General features: G+C 36.3%; 1 protein-coding gene across 12 annotated transcripts in view; it reads right to left on the bottom strand.

The window, feature by feature from the left end:
* Positions 1 to 12,227, bottom strand: part of msi2b (musashi RNA-binding protein 2b) — a 302,804-nt gene that overhangs the window by 192,278 nt on the left and 98,299 nt on the right. The window lies entirely within an intron of this gene.

Genomic DNA, 12,227 nt, shown 5'->3' on the forward strand with positions numbered 1-12,227 from the left:
CACTTTTTTTTTTAAATGTTGTGGTATCACTAAAACGGTTATGACACTGACTCTCCTGTCCTTCCCCTTTAAAAGCGAGACATAAAAAGATCTTCCTCTCTTTTCCCTAAACCTATTTTGCCTGTCTTTTCAAGCTGGCTGCATTTGAAATATAATTGAAACCTAATCTCCACAGAGCTGAAGTCTAAACTTACTTTGAGGGGGCAGAGAAAGCAGGAAGTGGACTAATCCCCTTCCTCTCCAGCGAAAGGTCAAGCAGCTCTCTAATATGCAGGACGCTGTCCTGTCCCTCAGAGCATCTCTATTGAGGTCTGAAAGCACTCGATTTATTCCCTCATACTCTGTCGCCGTAGCTTACCGAGACCACACAGGTCTCCGCTGCCATGCCCGATTTAGCCCCCCTGCTAAATAAGTACCTGTGCCCCACAGCTATCATTAGAAGGAGACGTATTTCCCCAACAAACCGCTGTTGACGTGGGAGGTGGAGGGTGTGGACAGCTTTGAGCAAGCGTGATTTAGCTTGTACGCTGGCGGGTATAAACCTTGCCCCTAAGAGCGAGCAGGCGAGCGAGGAAGAATGGAGAAAGACGGCTGCTAGCTGAATGGACCTGACAGAAGCGCTTTATAAAAAAAACATGTCTGCCAAATCAAACATATTGACTTTGCTCAGGGGTCCAATAAATTTAAACCCACGGTTTGATTTTTCTCTCTCTTGCTCCTATAGCGACAGACACGGACAATGGGAATGCTCAGGACGTTTCCTGTAGGTCCGTACAGTGGAATATTCTGCAGGCGAATGTAGAACAAAACACATCCTCTGAACCTATAACATGATTACCTTTCTCTCCATTGTGCACCTGATGGGGCGAGTTTGAGCGACGTAGACATAAAGGCTCTGAACAATGGAGTAATTTGTGGAGATTAACTGGGCATTCATGGCTTCCCCAGAACATAAGTAAAAGGGACGATGTGGACAGCAATTAGCAGTGAGCAAGCTAAAGCTGGAGGGAGTGCTAATCCTTACGCTATGTTAGCGACTAAACGGACTGTATTGTGGATTCATATGCACTAAAAAAAAAAAAGAAAAAGAAAATAAAACTATATACATATATACACACACTACCAGTCAAATGTTTTTGGACGGTAAGATTTTGAATGTTTTTTCAAATAAGTCTCTTCTGCTCACCAAGCCTGCATTCATTTGATCAGCAAAAACAGTAATATTGTGAAATATTTTTACTACTGTATTTATAAAAAGCTGCCTTCTATTTGAATATCTTTTAAAATTCCTGTGAACAAAGCTACATTTTCTGCATCATTACTCCAGCCTTCAGTGTCACATTATCAATTATTATTATTAGAAATATTTAAAACAGTACATTTTTTGCATTCTTTGATGAATAGTATTAATAGTCATAGCATAACATATTAATAATGAATTTTTTTTGAGCAGCAAATTAGAATATTAGAATGATTTCTGAAGGATCATCTGACTGGAGTAATGATGCTAAAAATTCAGCTTTAAAATTACAAGAATAAACTGTATTTTAAAATATATTCAAATAGAAGACAGTTATTTTAAATAGTAAACATATTTCACAATTTTACAGATTTTGCTGTAGTTTTAATTAAACAAATGCAGTCTTGGTGAGCAGAAGAGACATCTTTTAAAAGCATTTAAAATCTTAACCGTCCAAAAACGTTTGACTGGTATATACAGTACATACACACAGAGCTGGGTAAATTACTTACAAATTGTAGTCCATTACTGATTACAGATTACATTATGAAAACTGTAGTTAGTAATGTAATCTAGGTTACTAATCTCAGGTAATGTATTCTGACTACTTTTTAGATTACTTTTAAATTAATTATTTTTTTTTTTACCCAACAATAAATTTACCATACTGATATAAAAAAGCTGAGAGAAAATGTATTCTAATTTTTTGATATCAACATCATGAAGTACATTAAATATTACACTTCTAGTCAACTTGATGCCACAGAAATATTTGTTTTAATAAATAAGATAAAATAAAATAAAAAATACAATAAAATAAAATTAAATTAAATTAAATTTCTCAAGCACCATGCAACTGTGCACATTAAATATTACATTAAACCAAAAAACTTCAGTGAGTTTGTGAGTTGATAAAACACTAATGACTAATTAAATCATTAAAATCATTAAAAATAAATTATTGGAACACTTAAACACTAAAAATAGAAAGCATTTTATCTGTTTATCATGTTGGTGTGAATTAACTAACATCAGAGAACTAAAAACACTCAAATGTGTGTTAAATTACTGAAATATTCATTTCCTTATTGATTTTTTTTTTTTTTTTGACTTTATCAGCATCATTGCAGGTACTTAAGGACGTTTTGTCATTAAGAAACACTGAAATGTCAATCCCGTTAATCTTAACTTAAAATACAAAGAATTAAAATTTACATTTTACATCAAACATTCCATTTTTGATTTAAAAAATCCGTAATCATTTAAAAGTCTGAATAAGTAATCTTCTGTCATGTCAAAGTGGTTTGGCTGACAAAAATGTTTGGGAATCTCTGCATTATATAAACAAACATTAATTATGAATAATTTCTGCCATTATGTGAATAATAGGTAATCAGGTGTAATCTGATTGCAAGCATTATAAAATGTAATATACTCTAATTAAGACTAGATTACATGTAATCAGATTACATGTAATCACGTACTACCCAGCTCAATATGTGAGTCAACAAAGAAATTCAAAAATGGAAACCGAAAACAAGCCACATTAAAAACTACAATAATCTTGTTTCAAAATTCCATATCAAAAGCAACATTAACTAGACAGTGTGGATAAAGTGTAAACACTCTCCACTATAAAACATTAGCAGTCATACAACCACTGAAAAGCATTAGAATAGTGCTAAGAAGCCTAGATGCCTTTAAAAACATGCCTATCCACATGATATTTCTCCACTCAATCTGCTTGCAGATACACGCATTCACTGGCTCAGATAAATGAGCTTTTTTCTGGATTGTTAATTAATAGGTGACCTTTGCTGAGCGAAACTAAAGTAAACAGAGGCGTTTAAGGGTTTGTTGAGATTTACGCAATAACACGACCCTTGGTGGCAGCATCCAAACAGGGCTCACGCAGTCTTCCTGCGCTCCCACGGGCCCTGATCTTCTTTCTGCCTGGCGGGTCTGGCCCAGATGGCCCCGACTGGGGGGCCCCTCGAGTCACCGAGCTCTGCCCTCTGGCTGTTTATATGACCCCCCAGATGCAGAGCCCCTCTGCTGGCCCGGGAAAAAGATGGAGAGAAACTGTCAGGATGCGCGGAGCGAAGCAGAGTGATATCAGCGTGGCACTGGTGTAACCTTCTCCCCAACAGATGGTGTCATGATTAGAACAGGGTCCTCTCACCTCAGGGACCCTCTGCTGAGCACTGTGCCTGTGGGCAACGCCGGGGTCTGGCAGACCCCCTACGCACCACCATTGATGCTGCCGTCCACCCAGTCAGAAAGAGGCACCAAGCTGGCGCAGACGGATGCCCACCCAGGACGGCGTAAAGAGCATGGGCAGCGCTTGTAAACAACACAAACAAGGGAATTTGTGAAAAAGTCAGCTACTGGAAACGTGATGAGGGGGCAACAGCCAGAGGGGTTGGAGAGCTGTGGGTGTCTGCATACACCACAGTTGCGTGCCATTCAGAATTGAACTGAGAATGCCTTTTAATTTCCTGTAATTAAGTTCAATTTGAATTGATGAAATATACAGGACGTACAGTTGAGGTCAAAAGTTTACATACACCTTGCAGAATCGGCAAAACATTCATTTATTTACCAAAATAACAGGAATCATACAAAATGCAGGTTATTTTTTATTTAGTACTGACCTGAATAAGATATTTCACATAAAAAGATGTTTACATAAAGTCCACAAGAGACAATAATAGTTGAATTTATAAAAATACCCTGTTCAAAAGTTTACACACGCTTGATATTGTGTTGTTACCTAAATATTCCACAGCTGTTGTTTTTTTTTTGTTTGTTTTGTTTTGTTTTGTTTGGTGATAATTCTTCATAACTATGTGTCCTGAACAGTTAAACTGCCTGCTGTTCTTCAGAAAAATCCTTCGGATCCCACAAATTCTTTAGTTTTTCAGCATTTGTGTGTATTTGAAACCTTTCCAACAATGACTGTATGCTTTTAAATCCATCTTTTCACACTAAAGACAACTGAAGGACTAATATGCAGCTATTACAAAAGGTTCAAAAGCTCACTAATGCTTCAGAAGGAAATGCAATGCATTAAGAGTCAGGGAGTGATCAGGGTAAATATTTTGTCTCTTCTGTAAATATTTTTCCTCCTGTAGCTTAATGAAAAAAAAATGATATTTAAGCAAAATAAGAAAGATGTACACATCTTCATTTGGTTCAAAAGTTTTCACCCCCCAACTCTTAATGCATCGTTTTTCCTCCTGGAGCATCAATGAGCGTTTGAACCTTCTGTAATAGTTGCATATGAGTCCCTCAGTTGTCCTCAGTGTGAAAAGATGGATCTCAAAATCATACATTCATCACTGGAAAGGGTTCAAATACACAAAAATGTAGAAAAAAACGAAAAATTTGTGGGACCTAAAGGATTTTTCTTTAAAACAGCAGGAAGTTCAACTGTTCAGGACAAACAAGGGACTCATGAACAACTACTGTATCACTAAACAAGAAGAACACAGCTGTGGATCATTCAGGTAACAACACAGTATTAAGAATCAAGTGTATGTAAACTTTTGAACAGGGTCATTTTTATAAATTCAACTATTATTTTCCTATGTGGGCTATATAAATTCAAGTCAGTACTAAATGAAAAATAACATGCATTTAGTACGATCCCTCTTATTTTGGTAAAATAATGAACATTTTGCAGATTCTGCAAGGTGTATGTACACTTTTGACCTCAACTGTACAATACAGGATGTACAAACATTTTGTGAATTTTGCACAACTCTCGGACTCCACGTCCGATTGCCAGAAATGGAGGAAGGGGAGGGTCTAAGAACGAACGGGAACAAAGACATGTGACATGAATACAGTATGGGTCTTGTTAGGAACGTAGGGCAACATCTCGCACTCTCCATCCAAGCTCGGAGGATTTAATAGACTAGAAGCCTGGCTGAGTTTTAATTAGCCTTGTGAACAATGTGAGATTATGCACCCGGTTGTCCAGGGATTTCTGATAATAAAACAGAGATGATTGAAAAATAAATAAAGGCCCTAAAACTTTGAAACAGTTTGTACCGGCAGTCTGCCAAACCACACAAGCCTGCACTCGCTCGCTCGCTCGCTCTCTCTCCAGCTCCCACTCCTCGTTCCCCCCTGTTCCTTTCTCTCCCCAACCATCCCACAGTAAAATCCAATTACTCAACGCTAACTCTTATGAATGCTCCACAACTTTCTGATGAATAAATTATAAGCAGAGAGGCAGCGAAGAGCACCTGAAAGATAAATATAAAGAAGTTTAATGATTCATTCAAACTTAAGGTGCCTTGAAGGACTTTTTCCCGACAGTCGTTCGATTCCTTTGCGCGAGCGTGTACCTACTTGTTTTATCAGAGATACTAAAACCACATCAATGCACCTGAAGTGAAGGATAGTGTCTAGATACAAGGGCACGTAAGGGTACGACATCTCGAAGGGAAGAAAAAAAAATCTGTTCATTCATAAAAAGGTCGTAAAAAGCAGGTGCCCTCAGGATGGATGTTTCTGCAAGTCCATCAGTGGATGTGACAGTCCCAGGCGGCTTTTTTTCCCTCTCACTCCTTCTCTAAATAACAAACTCCAAGCAGGTTCAAGAGAGGAGAATTGTCTTTGATGGCAGGCGGTTTAAACGGGGACAGAAGAGCGCACAGCGTGCTCTGCGACTGACATTTAACCCAAGGCTCGAGCTGCTGTTTCGGGATGTGTTGCACCCAGCCAAAATCTCCATGTATTCGCACAGCTTAAAAACTTGAGCATCGTCCTTCAGGGAAATGAAAAGGAAAGCAAATGCAGCTGCATCTTCAAAAGGTCCTGCTTGTCCCCTGACTCATATTTTCTAGTCACGCTGTGAAAGGAAGTGCGGTCCCTCTCCGACGATCTGTCTGGACCTGCCCTGTGGAAAAACAGAGCTCGCTGTCTGGTAGCTGAACATGTGGAAGAGACTAACAAAAGAAGCCGAAATATTAAGAAGTCAACTCGAAACAGATTTTATCAACTCAAAGCAACAGGAGCACAGTTTATCTCGGCTGTATCGAACGCACGATAGAAAAATGTGTGTGATTGATGTACACAGCTTATGATATGAACATTTTAAATGCAAAACAAATCATCCATATTGGCAGTGACTCTGTAAAAGATACAGATCAGATGGTCAGTCGTTTCTTGTGAAGTATCACAGATGCTGCTGACAACTTACTATGATCAAAGGCATCCGGAAGACACATCTGACGAATATATACATCAACCGTTAAAGAGAACTGCACATTTGGATTGGACAACACAGCAGAATAAAATCACCTCATAGAGCTTAGCAACTCTCTATCACCCTTGCAAACACCCAAGCAACACCTCATAGTTTTAACTAAAACTACTACAATTATTTTAGTTTATTAAAATAAAATAAAGTAAAGTTTTGGCAACTAACTTAAAACAAGTAAAGAAAAAAACCTCACAGAGATTAAAAAAAAAAAAAAACACTCTAGCATCCTCAAAAATACCCTTGCAAATTCCAAGCAACACTTCATAGTTTTAACAAAAACTATTATAATACTAATACAATTAAATTAAATTAAAACATTAAAATAAAATAAAACTAAAATTATTATAATATTTTAGTCCATTAAAATAAAATAAAATAAAAATAAAATAAATAAATGTCTTGACAACTAACTGAAATAAAACAAGTAAAATAGTTTTAACTAAAACTATTACAATTATTTGAATTCATAAACTAAAAAAAAATGAAATAAAATAAAATAAAATAAAATAAATGTCTTGGCAACTAACTGAAATAAAACAAGTAAAAAAAATAGTTTAAACTAAACTATTCAAATTATTTGAATTCATAATTAAAATGAAATAAAATAAAATAATCAAACTAAAACTATTATAATATTATAATATTATATATTATATATAATATTATAATATAGTTAAAATAAAATAAAAAAAATTGATGTCTTGACAACTAACTGAAATAAAACAAAGTAAAATAGTTTTAACAAACTATTACACTTATTTTAATTAATAAAATAAAATAAAATAAAATAAAATAAAATAAAATAAAATAAAATAAAATAAAATAAAATAAAATAAAAGATGTCTGGGCAACTAACTGAAATAAAAACAAGTAAAAAAAAAACAGTTTTAACTACAACTATTACAATTATTTTAATTAATAAAATAATCAAACTAAAAACTATTATAATAAATTCGTCCATTAAAATAAAATAAATACAATTAAAATAAAGTAAAATAAAATAAAATGATGTCTTGACAACTAACTGAAATAAAACAAGTAAAATAGTTTTATCTAAAACTATTACACCTATTTAAATTCATAAAATAAAATAAATGTCTTGGCAACTAACTGAAATAAAACAAGTAAGAAAAACCTCACAGAAATTAAAAAAGCTTAACTCTCTAGCATCCTTAAGTTTTTACTAAAACTATTACAATTATTTAAATTCATAAAATAAAATAAAATGATAATAAAATTAAATGAAATTAAATGAAATAAAATAAAATAAAATGATGGCAACAAACTGAAATAAAACAACTTTAAGTACTAAAATTACTAAAACTGAAAATCTAATAAAAATGACAAAAGCAAACAAGGTACTAAAATTAAAATTAACATGCTAATTCAAAATATTATTACATTTTATAACCATATATAAACAATTCTCAAACAACACTGCTTAGTGGACAACAACCAGAACACCTTAGCAACCAGTCAGATCACCCTACCAATGCCTTAATTAGCTCAAACATCCTAGAAATGGCCTAGCAGCACTAGAGGCACGTTTACATGCTAGTTTTGCAAAAGCCAATAGGACCGACACGTAACCATGATGCACTCCAAAACTGCTGACAGAGCTGAAGCGAATGTCAAACCTGTTGTGATATGGAGGACGCTCTCAGATCTGATGCAGCCCGTGGCGCTAAATAAAAACCTGCAGACACATAGCTGCCTCAGATCTGCTTGTGTATGCGTCGATATCACAGAGAGCGACATCGCCACACCACCCCATTCATTTTCTCTAACATACTTTTCATGTACTAACACCCTCGAGCAGACGCACTACACAAGTTTCTCCTAAATCACCCTCCGCCTCGCCGGAGGTGATTTATACCCCTGCAGACTACGATTTAAAACACATGGGACCGAACGCGTGTGACTCAGTCAGCATATAGTTGGCGAGAGTACATACTGCTAGCGTCGTCGCTACATGTGTGGGTGAAACTCATTAACGGCTAGTGTTGACCCATATATGCAACAGCGGTGTGGTTTGCTAGCGTTTCCGGTGTTGCGAGTGCTGCGTAGCGACTGCTTCATCTCTCTAAGTGTCAACGGCAAGGCCGAGCTTCACATGGCTCACAGGCAGGGACAGCTAATTGCATTAAGACCCTGTGCAGCTGCATCACAGGCCCAGGTGCTCCCGGGTCCACAGGGAAAAGGGAGAGCCGCATCCGCCCGGGCAGCCAGGAAGATGCAGACGAGCACAGCAGTTTCTTATAACAGCACTGCTCAGGGAGAATTTTGCTGCTACTTACACAAATTGAAAACAGATGCTCATTTAAAGGGCGGATATCCAGCAGATATGTGAACCTTTGTAATTATACCAATCAAGTTAGTAGATCTATATCTATGTATGTATGTATGTATGTATGTATGTATGTACATATACATATACATACATATATATATATATATATATATATATATATATATATATATATATATATATATATATATATATATATATATATATTTGTATATATATATATATATACACAAATTGCAATCTGTTACTGATTCTAAATTCCATGACAAAACATGTAGTTAGCAACATAACCCATTGCATTACACATTTTAGGTAATATAATCAAACTACTTTTAGATTACTTTTGACCTAACTCATTTATAACATTGATTTAAATATGATATTAATGTATGATATTAATATAAAAATACAAAGAGTAAGAAAATATATTCTATTTATATATATTATTGAACATTATATTACGATAAAGTTTCCCAAACTGGTGAAGGAATTGCAGGGGGTTTTCAAAGTTTTATGAAAAACTAATAATTCATTAAATCATAAAAATGTTTTTTAAAATGTAATTTATTCTAATTACAAGTACTTAATTTTTTGATTCTGATTACATAATCCAGATTACATACACACACACACACATACACATTTTTGGCATAAAATACAAATCTATCATACAATGTATTGTTGGCTACCTGTGTTACTTACTATACATACATAATAAATATAAATATAAATATATATATATAGTAATCAGGACATGAGATTTACCCAAATAACATACACTTGTACACAAATGCACACATTCACTCAATGTCCCCATCACAAGCCTCTTAAACAAACCTGTTTAGCCTCTATTTCCCAGCGCTCTGTAAATGCACAGTAGATGATTCAATACATTTCTATTAGCATTTTTAAAGTGAATTAGCACTCAGTAAATTGCTGTGACCCTCAATAGAAATTAAATTGCTTCAGTCTATCAGACCATCAGTGTGATTACATTTGGTGGCTGTGGAATCTTTTCAGCTTTAAACACAATTATGGTATTGTTTGTTGGCTTAATGTCTGTGAAATGGCCAAAATGCAGATTGCAGCGTATGGCGTCTTAAAGGTCAAAGAAAGCCCAGTGAGACAGGAATAAATAAGCAAGACAGTCCAAATACAGAGCTTCGCGTGTTTTTAAATAAGTTAACTCATTTTACGACCGCACGTCTTAATGCGATCGCTAAATCAAACGGTGCTAATGGCGGGTATATAAACGTACTTACTTTCTTATTGACTCTAACGGCAACGCATTAACACAAATGCGGGGTGTTCGGAATCGTTAAATGACACTTAACGCTTTAATCAAGACATTTGTCCGAACCCATATTCCCCGCTCAAGCTTTAAATCCCAGTAGGACTATAAGACCTCTCAGCGACGTGAAGAGAACTCTCCTGGTTCGAGAGCCACGTTCAGTGCCCACCCAGTGTTTTTGGCCTTACCCTGCATGGTCTTTGCTTTTGAGAGGCCAATTGACTCTCTCTCACCCTATACAATCTGTCCATTTTCCCTGTCGTTCATCAACCTTTTCTTTGCTCTTTAGTCTGTTCCAGTAATGGCTTTGAACAAGGCTACTTGAAACTGTGCCAGATTCGAAAAGTGAGAGAGCGAGAGAGACAAAGAGGGAGGAGGGTGCATAGAGAGAGAGAGAGAGATGACTTTTTGATTATTTTTCTAAATGACACTTCAGCCCTCCACCCCGGCTGTGTAATTGTGATTACTGTGCCTCTATTTTTGGGTGGCAGTGCTGCGAGCCAGCGACAGTAAATAGCTGATGCTCTCCTCTGGCTTTAAGAGGGCGCGGGCGCAGAGGGCTGAGCAAGGTGAAACGCCAACCGTCCCCCGTGCTCCGGCTCCAGACCCGCTAATGCACCGTCCCCTAACCGAAGAGACGCCAAATTTGCTGATCTAAGGTCAGATAGAAGAGCCAATTTAGTCTCCAGATAACCACGCAGCTAAACTGTTCTCGTAAACCGACGGCGACCGTGTGTGTGTGCTTGCCCCTCCGTAATTTCCAATGTAAACAAGCAGAAGTAACTGCAACAATCCGATCTTTCATATTGCAGTTAATCTAGTTTGCCGTGGAGTTAGCTAAGCGCCGAGGAATGACTGATCAAATTAAGAAAACGAGAGGCAAAAGATAGTCCCTTGCTCCGTTCCTCCCGGAGGGTGTAATGGGCTCTTGGCAGACATTTAAATGTTCTCTTACACTCGCCGCTGTTGTTTAGCGCATGAAGGTCAGCCTCACTGCCGAGGGCTGAGGTTACTATGGCGATGAAGTTAAGGGGACAGGTCTGTTGAAGGAGGGTGCTAACACAGCCAGACGTGTGACCCCCCCAGCATTCAAGGTCATTCCTGAAGAAAAAAAAAAAAAAAAAAAACACTCCCCTCTGAATACAAAGTCATGCATTCAAATGAGAGTGTTTTGTAATGTCTTTTCTGCTTTTCCCCCAGAGAACAGAGGTGGGCGCGGAGTGTGCTAGCCACAGGGTGTCTTCAGTCTGAGCCGGTGACCACATGCCGACCGTTCACCTTTAAGACTTTCCGCCTCCTTAAGTTACCACAGCAACGTTTCCACCAAGCACTTAATTATACGTTGTATATTTTGGCCAATGCTATAAGTATTTCACTCCTGCCTGCGACACTAACGCTGCAATAAAGTGTTCCTCTTGATGCTTTAAAGGAGTTAGATAAAAGTACAAGCAGAAACTGTAACCAGCAAGCTGCAACAAAAGGTCAAAGGTCAAATCAAATGATCTCCTCTTATGGTTTGATATGTACTTGAATGGATCTTGGTAGATGTCATATTTCACTTGAGCAACTAAAGTAGAGTCTCTACAATATGTCAAAAAAATTAGATGGAAGTGGATGAAATGAAATACTCTTAATACTTGTATTCAGCATGGATGCATTAAATTAATCAAAAGTGACATTTCCTTTTTATCAAATACTTTTACAAAGAAATTCTGTTCTTTTTCTATTTATCAAAGAATCCTGATGAAAAACCTAGTACGATTTCCACAAAAATACCATTTTAACATTGATAAGAAATGTTGAGCACCAAATCAGCATATCAGAATGATTTATAAAGGATCATGTGACACTGAAGTAATGGCTTCTGAAAATGTATTTCTGCAGTCACAGCAATAAAATGTCTTTAATATACACTGCTGTTCAAAAGTTTAGGATCAGTAAGATTTTTAATGTTTTTTTTTTTGTTGTTGTTTTTTTTGTTGTTTTTTTTAAGTCTTTCTCTAATCAAGTCTGCATTTATCTGATTAAAAATACTGAAAAACGGTAATATTGCAAAAATTTATTGCAATTTAAAATTGTGGTTTTCTATTTTCTATTATCTAATTTTCAGCAC

Source organism: Labeo rohita, chromosome 15, assembly GCF_022985175.1.
Source record: "Labeo rohita strain BAU-BD-2019 chromosome 15, IGBB_LRoh.1.0, whole genome shotgun sequence".
NCBI lineage: Eukaryota > Metazoa > Chordata > Actinopteri > Cypriniformes > Cyprinidae > Labeo > Labeo rohita.